Source organism: Prunus avium, chromosome 8, assembly GCF_965620075.1.
Source record: "Prunus avium chromosome 8, drPruAviu1.hap1.1, whole genome shotgun sequence".
NCBI lineage: Eukaryota > Viridiplantae > Streptophyta > Magnoliopsida > Rosales > Rosaceae > Prunus > Prunus avium.
In genome coordinates, this window is record NC_142291.1 from 20,464,888 (window position 1) to 20,479,005 (window position 14,118).

A 14,118-nucleotide genomic window follows, 5' to 3' on the forward strand; every position below is an offset into this window, starting at 1 on the left:
TTATGAATGCATAGAAATTGACTCAAGCTTCATTAACAATAGATTATCGCATACAAGCCTATGGTATCTAGGTGCAGGATGCATGATTCTCCTAAGGCATGTAATTGTGCATGGTATCTACACAACACGTGATCTCTAATATGCAACCTAAGCATGGTATCTACTTAGAATAAAGCATATAAGAGTCATTAAGTTCCTTGAGAATATGATAATCACACAAGTCCTAGAACATGGTATCTGTCCTAGTCAACCTATGGTTATTAACCCCTTGAATGATTCTTAGGCCATTCATGTGTTGCTTGTGAAAGGAGAGTAGAATTGGTGAATCTAAACCCCTTCCCAACCTGTGCTAGATGCATAAAATCCTAGTTAGCTACTCCAAGAAAACATACATCAAGCACATAATAAGCTGGAGATTAACAACTTGATAATGAAAGCAAGGAAATCAATTAACTATGAAATCATCCATAACATTGAATATTCATGACTAGGGCTTCATCCTAAGCCCTAACAAAATGGATTAGTTAAACATAATTATGAATACAGAAGATAAGAAATACATAGGTAGAATAAAGAGAATAGAAGAACTAGCTGGTGGCAGCAAGGTAGTTTCCAGGACAGCTCCCAGCTCTCCCTCCTTTGCAGCTAGCTCTCTCTCTCTCTTTGTGGTGAATCTGAATGTGTGTATGGAAGTAATGGATGAAGTGAATTGTGTCTGGGATGTGGAATGGAAGTGGTATTTATAGGGAGAAGGAAAGGGGAATTCTGAATTGAATATGACTAATGCATACAACACTTGTATTTAGATAATCAGAATTGGTTGCTGCACTAATAAATCCCACCAGCAGCCATAGGTCATCTTCATGTCAGCATGATCAAGCATCCATCCAGAAACCAATAGCTCATGCCTAGCTCACCATGACCAAGCATCCATCAGCTCATCCTCATGTCAGCATGATGTGTATTTTGATGGGCTCACGGATTGGGTTTGGCTGAATCCAAATATGACTTTAAGATATCCATTTTGAAGTTCAGAATGTCTCTGATCCAACCACACAAGTATTGGCCCAATCCAAGCTCGGATGAAGAAGATAAGTCCGAAATGAACTTCTAACTCAATATCCAGTTTTTGCACGTTTTGCACCATTTTGCTTCAAAAGCAATCTCTTGCTGCCTTCAACCTATAGAACACACAAACATAGGTAAGTGACTTGAAATAAAGAGAAACTAAACAAAATTACTAAGTAACGAAGGCATGCAAATGTGTGAAATTATGAACTTATCAAATACCCCCAAACTTAGACTTTGCTAGTCCTCGAGCAAACAAAATAAAACTACAACTTAGAAAACAGAAAATAAGCAGCTAGCCTTCCAAACAATATCCTCAAAGAATCATCAAAGTATATGGTTCCAAAGAAACACAACAATCACAATCTAAGTTCCACACATGATTCAAGAGTGTGCAAAGCTTACAATGACATCCTTAAGTGTAGTGTGTGAATGCCAAATCAGAACAACACCTGCAACTCAAATAAGTACATGCGCACACACTTAAAGCACAATCAAGAATTTCGAGCCCCATAAGCTCATTATGAAATCAGCTCTCCACAGTAATACCACACATTACCAAGGATCAAAAGGACTTTACAAGGGTTGTAATGAGGCTTAGGGTAGTGGTTGAATGAAAGAGGAGACATGGAGATATAACAACATTTTGAGCACAACTAAAGCATAGGTAAAAGCATGAGAGATTACTGAACTTTGTAACAAGCAAGGAACACATACATGAGCAGATTTTCAACATAATTTCAGCACCTTCAAATGTGTTATTTGGCCTAATTTTGTGGCTCTTTACCCTAGATCACCATGATCTTTCCTTATAACACCCTAGGGCCGTGACTACATTGGTCACACTTCATTACCTCTTTTGATTAGTTAACAATACCCCAAAACTTATTTCTTTTCAACACTTGGGTTACAGCACTAATGACTCAGTTTTGCTCCAAAAACCTTGCAATCTTTATGACTCTCCTTTAAAGATAGCTTTAATTGCTCAAAGAATAGGTAAAGATAAGAAACAGAGATTTATTATGGTAGAAATGGTTTACACAAAGAAAGGCTTAACGTAGGCTCAAATGGATTGACTAGGGATGAATACATGTAGAGGGATGGTTAGAAAGGCTCAAACGATTTAAACATGGCCTAAATCACTTCCTAAGCATTGTATGGCAACAGAATGTCTCAAGAGATATTCAAATAAGTTCTAGAGCATGAAACCAAGATCATGAAATAAGCAGAATTGCATAACATCTCCAAGTAGCAAGAAATTGGACTAACTTGGCAAAGTGCTCAATAAGTGCAAGGATGGCATGCAAGACAAAGTTCACTCAGAATCACACATAGGCCTTAAACAATGACTATCAATTTCTGAAAAAACCATATTAGTATTAAATCCAAGTCTTATCATAGGTGTTTGGAAGGATAACGAAACAACACACAAAATCCTGCGTTATTAGACACTAGACACACTTAAAAATTTTAAAATTTGACAATAAAACAACATAACTGAATCCTTCCCCCCAAACTTAAATGAAACATTGTCCTCAATGTTTAGAGTATAAGAACAAGCAATGCCTCATAAATGAAAGGAAAGAAGATAAGGAAAAGACATAACCAAATGTTAGAGTTCAGAAAACAACTCCCCTTTGAAGCGATTAGGACGCAAGCAAGCTCCTTGCACGTTCTATCTTCTCCTCATCACCTTGGGTTGCCTCCCAAGAAGCGCTAAGTTTTATGTCTTCAGCCGGACGTCCAAACTTTGGTGAGCTTCAAGAGAGTGGTGGAGGCTCCTTGAGTGCTTGAGACTCAATATTGGCATCAAAGTTGGCATCAAAGTAAGGTTTCAACCGATGTCCGTTCACCTTGAAGGTGCTGCCATCCTTAATATTTTGAATCTCCACTGCGCCATGATCAAACACATTAGTAATAACAAAAGGGCCAATCCACCGAGAACGAAGCTTACCTGGGAAGAGCTTAAGGCGTGAATTGAATAAGAGAACCTTCTGCCCTTCCTCAAACGTCTTCCTAAGAATCTTCTTGTCATGATACTGCTTTGTTTTCTCCTTATAAAGCTTAGCGTTCTCATACGCCTCATGTCGCAACTCCTCCAACTCATTGAGTTGAAGCCTCCTCTTTTCACCAGCAGCTTTCATGTCAAAATTGAATGCCTTGATCGCCCAATAAGCCCTGTGCTCAAGCTCCACTGGTAAGTGACAAGGTTTACCAAAAACAAGTCTATATGGAGACATACCTATGGGGGTCTTATAAGCTGTCCTATAAGCCCACAATGCATCCTCCAAACGCATGTACCAATCCTTCCTTGTGGTGTTCACTGTCTTCTCAAGTATGTGCTTAATCTCCCTATTGCTTATCTCAACCTGCCCACTAGTTTGAGGATGGTAGGGTGTTGCCACCTTATGCTTGATTCCATACTTCTTCAAGAGTGCTGCAAAAGCTTGGTTAACAAAATGGGAGCCACCATCACTAATGATTGCTCTTGGTGTGCCAAACCTTGTAAAAATATTTCCTCTGAGAAAACTGATCACAATCTTAGCATCATTAGTTCTAGTGGCAATGGCTTCCACCCATTTGGAAACATAATCGACAGCAACTAATATATATTCAAATCCATAAGAAGTAGGAAAAGGGCCCATGAAATCAATTCCCCAAACATCAAATATATCAATGACTAAGATATTAGTGAGAGGCATCTGATTTCTAGCATGCAAATTACCCATCCGTTGGCATCTATCACATGAAGCACAAAATGTATAAGCATCCTTAAAAAGGGTAGGCCAAAAGAAACCTGATTGTAGCACTTTGTTGGCAGTCTTCTTTGCTCCAAAATGGCCTCCGCATGCATGGGAGTGACAAAACTCTAGAATGCTCTTAAAATCACCTTCAGGCACACACCTTCGAATTACTTGGTCCGGACAATGCTTGAATAGGTATGGATCATCCCAAAAGTAGTATCTTGCTTGTTTCCTAAGCTTGTCACGTTGGAATGTAGATAACCCTGTAGGGAGTTCGTTAGTGCATAAGTAGTTAACAATATCAGCAAACCAAGGCAATGGATTAAGAGAATTCAAAGCACAAATAGAGAAGAGTTGCTCATCAGGGAAGCTTTCACGCAATGGCAGTGAATCCTCCTCTTCATTAGATACATGCACCAATCTACTCAAGTGATCAGCCACCACATTCTCACTTCCTTTCTTATCTTTTATCTCCAAGTCAAACTCTTGCAACAAGAGGATCCATCTAATGAGGCGTGGCTTGGCATCCTTTTTAGCTAACAAGTATTTCAATGCTGCATGATCAGTGTAAACAATGACCTTGTTAGTAATCAAATAAGATCTGAACTTCTCTAAAGCAAATATGACAGCTAATAACTCATTCTCTGTGGTGGAATAGTTGAGTTGGGCATCGTTGAGGGTTCTACTAGCATAGTAGATGGCATGTGGCTTCTTATCAACTCGCTGCCCCAAAACAGCTCCAACAGCATAATCTGAGGCGTCACACATCAGTTCAAAAGGCAAGCTCCAATCCGGTGGCATAATGATTGGGGCAGTTGTGAGCATCATTTTCAAAGCATTGAAAGCATTCTCACAGTTTTGATCAAACACAAAATCCATGTCCTTGGCAAGGAGATTGCACAAAGGCCTTGCAATCTTAGAAAAATCTTTAATGAAACGCCTATAGAAACCTGCATGGCCAAGGAAAGAACGTACTTCTTTGACAGAAGTAGGTGAGGGCATAGAAGCAATCAAATCAATCTTAGCTTTATCTACCTCAATTCCATTACTAGAGATGACATGACCAAGAACTATGCCTTGGTTAACCATAAAATGACATTTTTCCCAATTAAGCACAAGGTTATTTTGTTCACATCTAGCCAACACCTTAGATAAGTTATGCAAACATTGATCAAAAGAATCACCAAAGACAGAGAAGTCATCCATGAATACCTCAATAAACCTTTCTACCATGTCGGAGAAAATGCTCATCATGCACCTTTGGAAAGTGGCTGGGGCGTTGCAAAGACCAAAGGGCATCCTCCTATAAGCAAAAGTACCAAAGGGACATGTGAAGGTTGTCTTCTCTTGATCTTCTGGGGCTATGGCGATTTGGTTGTAACCTGAATATCCATCAAGGAAGCAATAGTGGCTATGGCCAGCCAATCTCTCAAGCATTTGATCAATAAATGGAAGAGGGAAGTGATCCTTGCTTGTTGCTGTGTTGAGCTTCCTATAATCAATGCAAACTCTCCAGCCCGTGGTCATCCGTGTTGGTACAAGCTCGTTTGCTTCATTCTTCACCACTGTGATACCTGATTTCTTGGGGACAACTTGTATTGGGCTCACCCATTTACTGTCAGAAATAGGGTAAATAATACCAACATCTAAAAGCTTCATTACTTCTTTCCTTACCACCTCCTTCATGTTTGGATTGAGACGTCTTTGGGCATCCCTCTTAGGCACTGCATTGTCCTCCAATAGTATCCTATGCATGCACGATGTTGGGCTTATGCCTTTGATATCTGCAATGCTCCATCCAATCGCAGTTTTGTGCTCTTTTAGAACCCTCAAAAGCTTCTTCTCATCATTTGGTTCGAGGTGTGAGGCAATGATAACAGGTAGAGTCTCACTCTCACCTAAATAAGCATATTTAAGGTGTGTTGGCAATTGCTTTAATTCCAACTCCGGTGCCTGCACAATAGAAGGTAAAACCTTATTAGTAGGTGCGGGTAAAGATTCAAATTGGTTTGCATACCTCTTTCCCACTTCTATGTAGCTATCCATGCTGCAAACAAGCTCAAGAAGTAAAGGAGAGATCACAGCCTCTAATCTGTCCACTTCTTCTTTCCTTATGCTTTGTGTGATGCATGCTTCAATAGGCTCCAAATAACTCATTGGCAGTGCTTCTTTCACCATATTATCAATTGCATCAAGCTGGAAAACTTCATGCTCATCACTTGGAAACTTGGAGGCTTCAAACACTTTGAATGCTATTGTCTCATCAAACACGTTCATAGTCAATGTACCCTTCTTCACATCAATAATTGCACCGGCAGTTGCCATGAATGGACGACCAAGAATGAGTGGTAACTGATTGTCATGAATTGGTGCTTCTTCCATTTCCAACACCAAGAAATCAGCTGGCAAAATCAGCTCTTCTACTTTCACCAAAACATCTTCTAGAATGCCCCTAGGGTACCTGATAGTTCTATCTGCCAATTGAATGCTCACAGATGTGGCTTGCAACTCACCAAGGTTAAGTTTCTCATAAACATGATATGGCATAAGGTTAATGGATGCACCAAGATCAAGCAAAGCTTTTTGAAACTTAAAATCACCAACTATACAAGGTATAGAAAATGAACCTGGATCCTTTAGCTTTGGAGGTAGCTTTCTTTGTAAGACTGCACTAACCTCTTCACTTAATGCAACCTGTTCATGCTCTTTGAATCTCCTCTTGTTAGTGCATAGATCCTTCAAAAAATTTGCATATTTTGGAATCTGAGCAATGGCATTGAGCAATGGGATGTTGATTTGCACTTTCTTGAATATTTCCATTATCTCATCCAAGCCTTGATCTTTCTTTGACTTTGATAACCTGCTGGGAAAGGGTGCAATAGGCCTAAAAGCATTAGATGAAATTGGAACTTGATTAGCATTAGATGATACCTTAGGGCCTGTGCTCTTTCCAAGAGAATTGAGGGGCTGTTTGGTGGAACCTGTGGGCTGCCCTTGTGGTGGCTGAATGATCTCCACGTTTTCTCCATCTTCTTGCTCTTCATTGGCATCTCCAACCTTATTATCAACTTGTTTACCACTTCTCAAGATGTGCACTGCTTTAACTTGCTCATGATGCCTTGGATTCACCTCCGTTTGGCTTGGAAAAGTTCCGGATGCTCTATTGCTCATGGAGGATGCAATCTGCCCAACTTGCACTTCTAGTTTGTTCACTGCATTTTGAAGATTCTGATTGGTTTGCATCTGTTGCCCCATGAACTTCTTGAACATGTCTTGCAATTCTCCCATTTGATCACCCCTTTGCTCTTGTACTTGTTGGGGAGCTTGCTGGAATTGCCTTTGTTGTATTTGAAATCCTGGGGGAGGTCCTTGAGATTGTTGCACATTTGAATTATTGCTCCACCTGAAATTAGGATGATTTCTCCACCCCGGATTGTATGTGTTTGAGTAAGGATCATTCTGAGGATTCCTTCCTTGAAGGGCATTTGCTTGCTCTAGCATGTGCTTTGCAAAAGATTGGTCTTGAACTTCCTCTTTGCTTCCTAGAGGGCCAGTCACTGCCTGTTGAAGCAAAGAACACATAACATCAAGTTTTGCATTAATCTCATTATTAGTACTTACCTCAGAGACCACAGCTTTCATAGGAGCTCCTCTTCCTTTATTGTAGCTCCATTGTTGAGAGTTGGTACTCAAAGATTCAAAGAGAGTAAAAGCCTCATCTGCTGTTTTGTTCATCAGTCCTTCTCCACTTGTTGCATCTACCATCATCCTTTCGGAATCAAGCAAACCTTCATAGAAAGATTGCATTTGCATCCAACTCTCTATATTGTGGTGTGGGCAAGAACTCATCATCTCCTTGTACCTCTCCCAGCATTCATGAAAAGCTTCTCCTTCTCTTTGTGTGAAACCAAGAATTTCCTTTCTAATCTTGTTAGTCTTTTGAGCTGGAAAGAATTTCTGCAAAAACTTATTAGAAAGCTCATCCCAAGTACGAATTGAAGCATTAGGCAAAGAGTATAACCATGACTTAGCCTTATCTTTTAAACTGAATGGGAATAGCCTCATCTTAATCTGCTCATCATCAAGTCCTTGAATTTTGATTGTAGCACATATTTCAAAGAATTGCTTAACATGCATGTAAGGATCCTTAGTGGTATTACCATAATAAGTTGGAAGAAGATGAATCATACCACTTCTAAGCTCAAACCTGTCAATTGTGAGTTGAGGATAGACGATGCACGAAGGTTGATCAGTGACTTTGGGGATGGAAAATTCACGCAGGGGTTTCCTAGGTTGGACAACAAGCGCACCACCTCCTTCATCATTATTGTTGTTGTTTGGAATCTCTGCCATCTTGCTTGAACCTTCAGATTCGTAGCTCTCAGATTCAGCACTTAAAGAACTATAATTCCTCCTCAAACCAACACGTACAGCAAAAGTTCCTGGTGAAATTGGCTCAGAATCAGATTCGGACATATATGCACACACAAGAAACCAATTAGTGCCTTCAAATGGAGATAACAACTAAAAAGAAAAACAGAATACAGAAATAAAAACCACCGAAAACAAAAACAAAAACACTCAAAGTAATCTAACTATAGCACCATCGTTACCGGTTCCCCGGCAACGGCGCCAAAAACTTGTTGAGCCTATTCCTAACAACTAAAATGAGTTATTAAAAATAGAAACTTCAATTCTCGCAAGTGCACGAACCATTTATAGTATAGCTTATGAAATACGAGGTCGATCCCACGGAGAATGGTAACTTGGTTGCAAGTTAAACTACTTAGAATGATGGAAAAACTGAAAACAAAGAAACAAACTAACTAACAATTGGCAAGGTCTAGGACAGAATCCTAGCACCACACACGCACTCGAATGGGGGGTTTTTGTTGTTTAAATGAAAACAAGAGAATGAAATGGAAGTGCTGGAAGTAAACAATGGCAGCAATGAACAAGTTGTGAAACAATGATTGAGAAGTGTTAGAGCCTTGGAATCTACCACTAGTCTTCCTATCCAAGTTATGAATGCATAGAAATTGACTCAAGCTTCATTAACAATAGATTATCGCATACAAGCCTATGGTATCTAGGTGCAGGATGCATGATTCTCCTAAGGCATGTAATTGTGCATGGTATCTACACAACACGTGATCTCTAATATGCAACCTAAGCATGGTATCTACTTAGAATAAAGCATATAAGAGTCATTAAGTTCCTTGAGAATATGATAATCACACAAGTCCTAGAACATGGTATCTGTCCTAGTCAACCTATGGTTATTAACCCCTTGAATGATTCTTAGGCCATTCATGTGTTGCTTGTGAAAGGAGAGTAGAATTGGTGAATCTAAACCCCTTCCCAACCTGTGCTAGATGCATAAAATCCTAGTTAGCTACTCCAAGAAAACATACATCAAGCACATAATAAGCTGGAGATTAACAACTTGATAATGAAAGCAAGGAAATCAATTAACTATGAAATCATCCATAACATTGAATATTCATGACTAGGGCTTCATCCTAAGCCCTAACAAAATGGATTAGTTAAACATAATTATGAATACAGAAGATAAGAAATACATAGGTAGAATAAAGAGAATAGAAGAACTAGCTGGTGGCAGCAAGGTAGTTTCCAGGACAGCTCCCAGCTCTCCCTCCTTTGCAGCTAGCTCTCTCTCTCTCTTTGTGGTGAATCTGAATGTGTGTATGGAAGTAATGGATGAAGTGAATTGTGTCTGGGATGTGGAATGGAAGTGGTATTTATAGGGAGAAGGAAAGGGGAATTCTGAATTGAATATGACTAATGCATACAACACTTGTATTTAGATAATCAGAATTGGTTGCTGCACTAATAAATCCCACCAGCAGCCATAGGTCATCTTCATGTCAGCATGATCAAGCATCCATCCAGAAACCAATAGCTCATGCCTAGCTCACCATGACCAAGCATCCATCAGCTCATCCTCATGTCAGCATGATGTGTATTTTGATGGGCTCACGGATTGGGTTTGGCTGAATCCAAATATGACTTTAAGATATCCATTTTGAAGTTCAGAATGTCTCTGATCCAACCACACAAGTATTGGCCCAATCCAAGTTCGGATGAAGAAGATAAGTCCGAAATGAACTTCTAACTCAATATCCAGTTTTTGCACGTTTTGCACCATTTTGCTTCAAAAGCAATCTCTTGCTGCCTTCAACCTATAGAACACACAAACATAGGTAAGTGACTTGAAATAAAGAGAAACTAAACAAAATTACTAAGTAACGAAGGCATGCAAATGTGTGAAATTATGAACTTATCATTTCTCACACCTATTGAGTTCGGATCGAGCCCAAAACTTGGGCAACATCATAATATGGTGGGAGGAGTCATTTGGTGAGTTTTGAGTGAAATCCAATCGCTAGAAGTATGGAATACACCAACCACTCCAATTAGGAACGAACTGCCGTTGAACTTGAATTGTCCAATTTGGAACACCTATTGCTTTCGGATCGCGACCAAAACTGGGGCAACATCATAATATGGTGGGAGGAGTCATTTAGTGAGTTTTGAGTGAAATCCAATCGCTAGAAGTATGGAATACACCAACCACTCCAATTAGGAACGAACTGCCGTTGAACTTGAATTGTCCAATTTCTCACACCTATTGATTTCGGATCGAGCCCAAAACTTGGGCAACATCATAATATGGTGGGAGGAGTCATTTGGTGAGTTTTAAGTTAAATCCAATCGCTAGAAGTATGGAATACACCAACCACTCCAATTAGGAACGAACTGCCGTTGAACTTGAATTGTCCAATTTCTCACACCTATTGATTTCGGATCGAGCCCAAAACTTGGGCAACATCATAATATGGTGGGAGGAGTCATTTGGTGAGTTTTGAGTTAAATCCAATCGCTAGAAGTATGGAATACACCAACCACTCCAATTAGGAACGAACTGCCGTTGAACTTCAATTGTCCAATTTCTCACACCTATTGATTTCGGATCGACCCCAAAACTTGGGCAACATCATAATATGGTGGGAGGAGTCATTTGGTGAGTTTTGAGTGAAATCCAATCGCTAGAAGTATGGAATACACCAACCACTCCAATTAGGAACGAACTGTCGTTGAACTTGAATTGTCCAATTTGGAACACCTATTGATTTCGGATCGAGCCCAAAACTTCGGCAACATCATAATGTGGTGGGAAGAGTCATTTGGTGAGTTTTGAGTGAAATCCAATCGCGAGAAGTATGGAATACACCAACCACTCCAATTAGGAACGAACTGCCGTTGAACTTGAATTGTCCAATTTCTCGCACCTATTGATTTCAGATCGAGCCCAAAACTTGGGCAACATCATAATAAGGTGGGAGGAGTCATTTGGTGAGTTTTGAGTGAAATCCAATCGCTAGAACTATGGAATACACCAACCACTCCAATTCGGAATGAACTGCCGTTGAACTTGAATTGTCCAATTTCTCACAACTATTGATTTCGAATGGAACCCCAAACTTGTGCAACATCATAATATGGTGGGAGGAGTCATTTGGTGAGTTTTGAGTGAAATCCAATCGCTAGAAGTATGGAATACACCAACAACTCCAGTTAGGAACGAACTGCCGTTGAACTTAAATTGTCCAATTTCTCACACCTATTGTGTTCGGATCGAGCCCAAAACTTGGGCAACATCATAATATGGTGGGAGGAGTCAATTGGTGAGTTTTGAGTGAAATCCAATCGCTAGAAGTATGGAATACACGAACCACTCCAATTAGGAACGAACTGCCGTTGAACTTGAATTGTCCAATTTGGAACACCTATTGATTTCGGATCGAGCCCAAAACATGGGCAACATCATAATATGGTGGGAGGAGTCATTTGGTGAGTTTTGAGTGAAATCCAATCGCTAGAAGTATGGAATACACCAACCACTCCAATTCGGAACGAACTGCCGTTGAACTTGAATTGTTCAATTTCTCACACCTATTGATTTCGGATCAAGCCCAAAACTTGGGCAACATCATAATATGGTGGGAGGAGTCATTTGGTGAGTTTTGAGTGAAATCGAATCGCTAGAAGTATGGAATACACCAACCACTCCAACTAGGAACGAACTGCCGTTGAACTTGAATTGTCCAATTTCGCACACCTATTCATTTCATATCGAGCCCAAAACCTGGGCAACATCATAATATGGTGGGTGGAGTCATTTGGTGAGTTTTCAGTGAAATCCAATCGCTAGAAGTTTGGAATACCCCAACCACTCCAATTAGGAACGAACTGTCGTTGAACTTGAATTGTCTAATTTGGAACACCTATTGATTTCGGATCGAGACCAAAACTTGGGCAACATCATAATATGGTGGGAGGAGTCATTTAGTGAGTTTTGAGTGAAATCCAATCGCTAGAAGTATGGAATACACCAACCACTCCAATTAGGAACGAACTGCCGCTGAACTTGAATTGTCTAATTTGGAACACCTATTGATTTCGGTTCGAGACCAAAACTTGGGCAACATCATAATATCGTGGGAGTAGTCATTTGGTGAGTTTTGAGTGAAATCCAATCGCTAGAAGTATGGAATACACCAACCACTCCAATTAGGAACGAACTTCCGTTGAACTTCAATTCTCCAATTTCTCACACCTATTGATTTCGGATCGAGCCCAAAACTTGGGTAACATCATAATATGGTGGGAAGAGTCATTTGGTGAGTTTTGAGTGAAATCCAATCGCTAGAAGTATGGAATACACCAACCACTCCAATTAGGAACGAAATGCCGTTGAACTTGAATTGTCCAATTTCTCACACCTATTGATTTCGGATCGAGCCCCAAACTTGGGCATAATCATAATATGGTGGGAGGAGTCATTTGGTGAGTTGTGAGTGAAATCCAATCGCTAGAGGTATGGAATACCCCAACCACTCCAATTAGGAACGAAATGCCGTTGAACTTGAATTGTCCAATTTCTCACACCTATTGATTTCGGATCGAGCCCCAAACTTGGGCAACATCATAATATGGTGGGAGGAGTGATTTGGGGAGTTTTGAGTGAAATCCAATCGTTAGAAGTATGGAATACACCAACCACTCCAATTAGAAACGAACTGCCGTTGAAGTTGAATCGTCCAATTTGGAACACCTATTGATTTCGGATGGGGCCCAAAACTTGGGCAACATCATAATATGGTGTGAGGAGTCATTTGGTGAGTTTTGAGTGAAAACCAATAGCTAGAAGTATGGAATACACCAACCACTCCAATTAGAAACGAACTGCCGTTGAACTTGAATTGTCTAATTTGGGACACCTATTGATTTCGGAACGAGCCCAAAACTTGGGCAACATCATAATATGGTGGGAGGAGTCACTTGGTGAGTTTTGAGTGAAATCCAATCGCTACAAGTATGGAATACACCAACCACTCCAATTAGGAACGAACTGCCGTTGAACTTGAATTGTCCAATTTCTCACACCTATTGATTTCGGATCGAGCCCCAAACTTGGGCAACATCATAATATGGTGGGAGGAGTCATTTGGTGAGTTTTGAGCGAAATCCAATCGCTACAAGTATGGAATACACCAACCACACCAATTGGGAACGAACTGCCGTTGAACTTGAATTGTCCAATTTGGAACACCTATTGATTTCGGATCGAACCCAAAACTTGGGAAACATCACAATATGGTGGGAGGAGTCATTTGGTGAGTTTTGAGTGAAATCCAATCGCTAGAAGTATGGAATACACCAACAACTCCAATTAGGAACGAACTGCCGTTGAACTTAAATTGTCCAATTTGGAACACCTATTGAGTTCGCATCGAGCCCAAAACTTGGGCAACCTCATAATATGGTGGGAGGAGTCATTTGGTGAGTTTTGAGTGAAATCCAATCGCTAGAAGTATGGAATACACCAACCACTCCAATTAGGAACGAACTGCCGTTGAACTTGAATTGTCTAATTTGGAACACCTATTGATTTCGGATCGAGCCCCAAACTTGGGCAACAACATAATATGGTGGGAGGAGTCATTTAGTGAGTTTTGAGTGAAATCCAATCGCTAGAAGTATGGAATACCCCAACCACTCCAATTAGGAACGAACTTTCGTTGAACTTGAATTGTCTAATTTGGAACACCTATTGATTTCGGATCGAGACCAAAACTTGGGCAACATCATAATATGGTGGGAGGAGTCACTTGGTGAGTTTTGAGTGAAATCCAATCGCTAGAAGTATGGAATACCCCAACCACTCCAATTAGGAACGAACTTTCGTTGAACTTGAATTGTCTAATTTGGAACACCTATT

General features: G+C 40.2%; 1 non-coding gene across 1 annotated transcript; it reads left to right on the plus strand.

Annotated features, from left to right (window-relative positions):
• The first annotated feature begins 7,635 nt into the window (after positions 1–7,635).
• LOC148292310 (small nucleolar RNA R71) lies at positions 7,636–7,742 on the plus strand. Its single transcript, XR_015827232.1, has one exon. It is a non-coding gene; the product is annotated as a small nucleolar RNA R71 (small nucleolar RNA).
• The last annotated feature ends 6,376 nt before the right edge of the window (positions 7,743–14,118 follow it).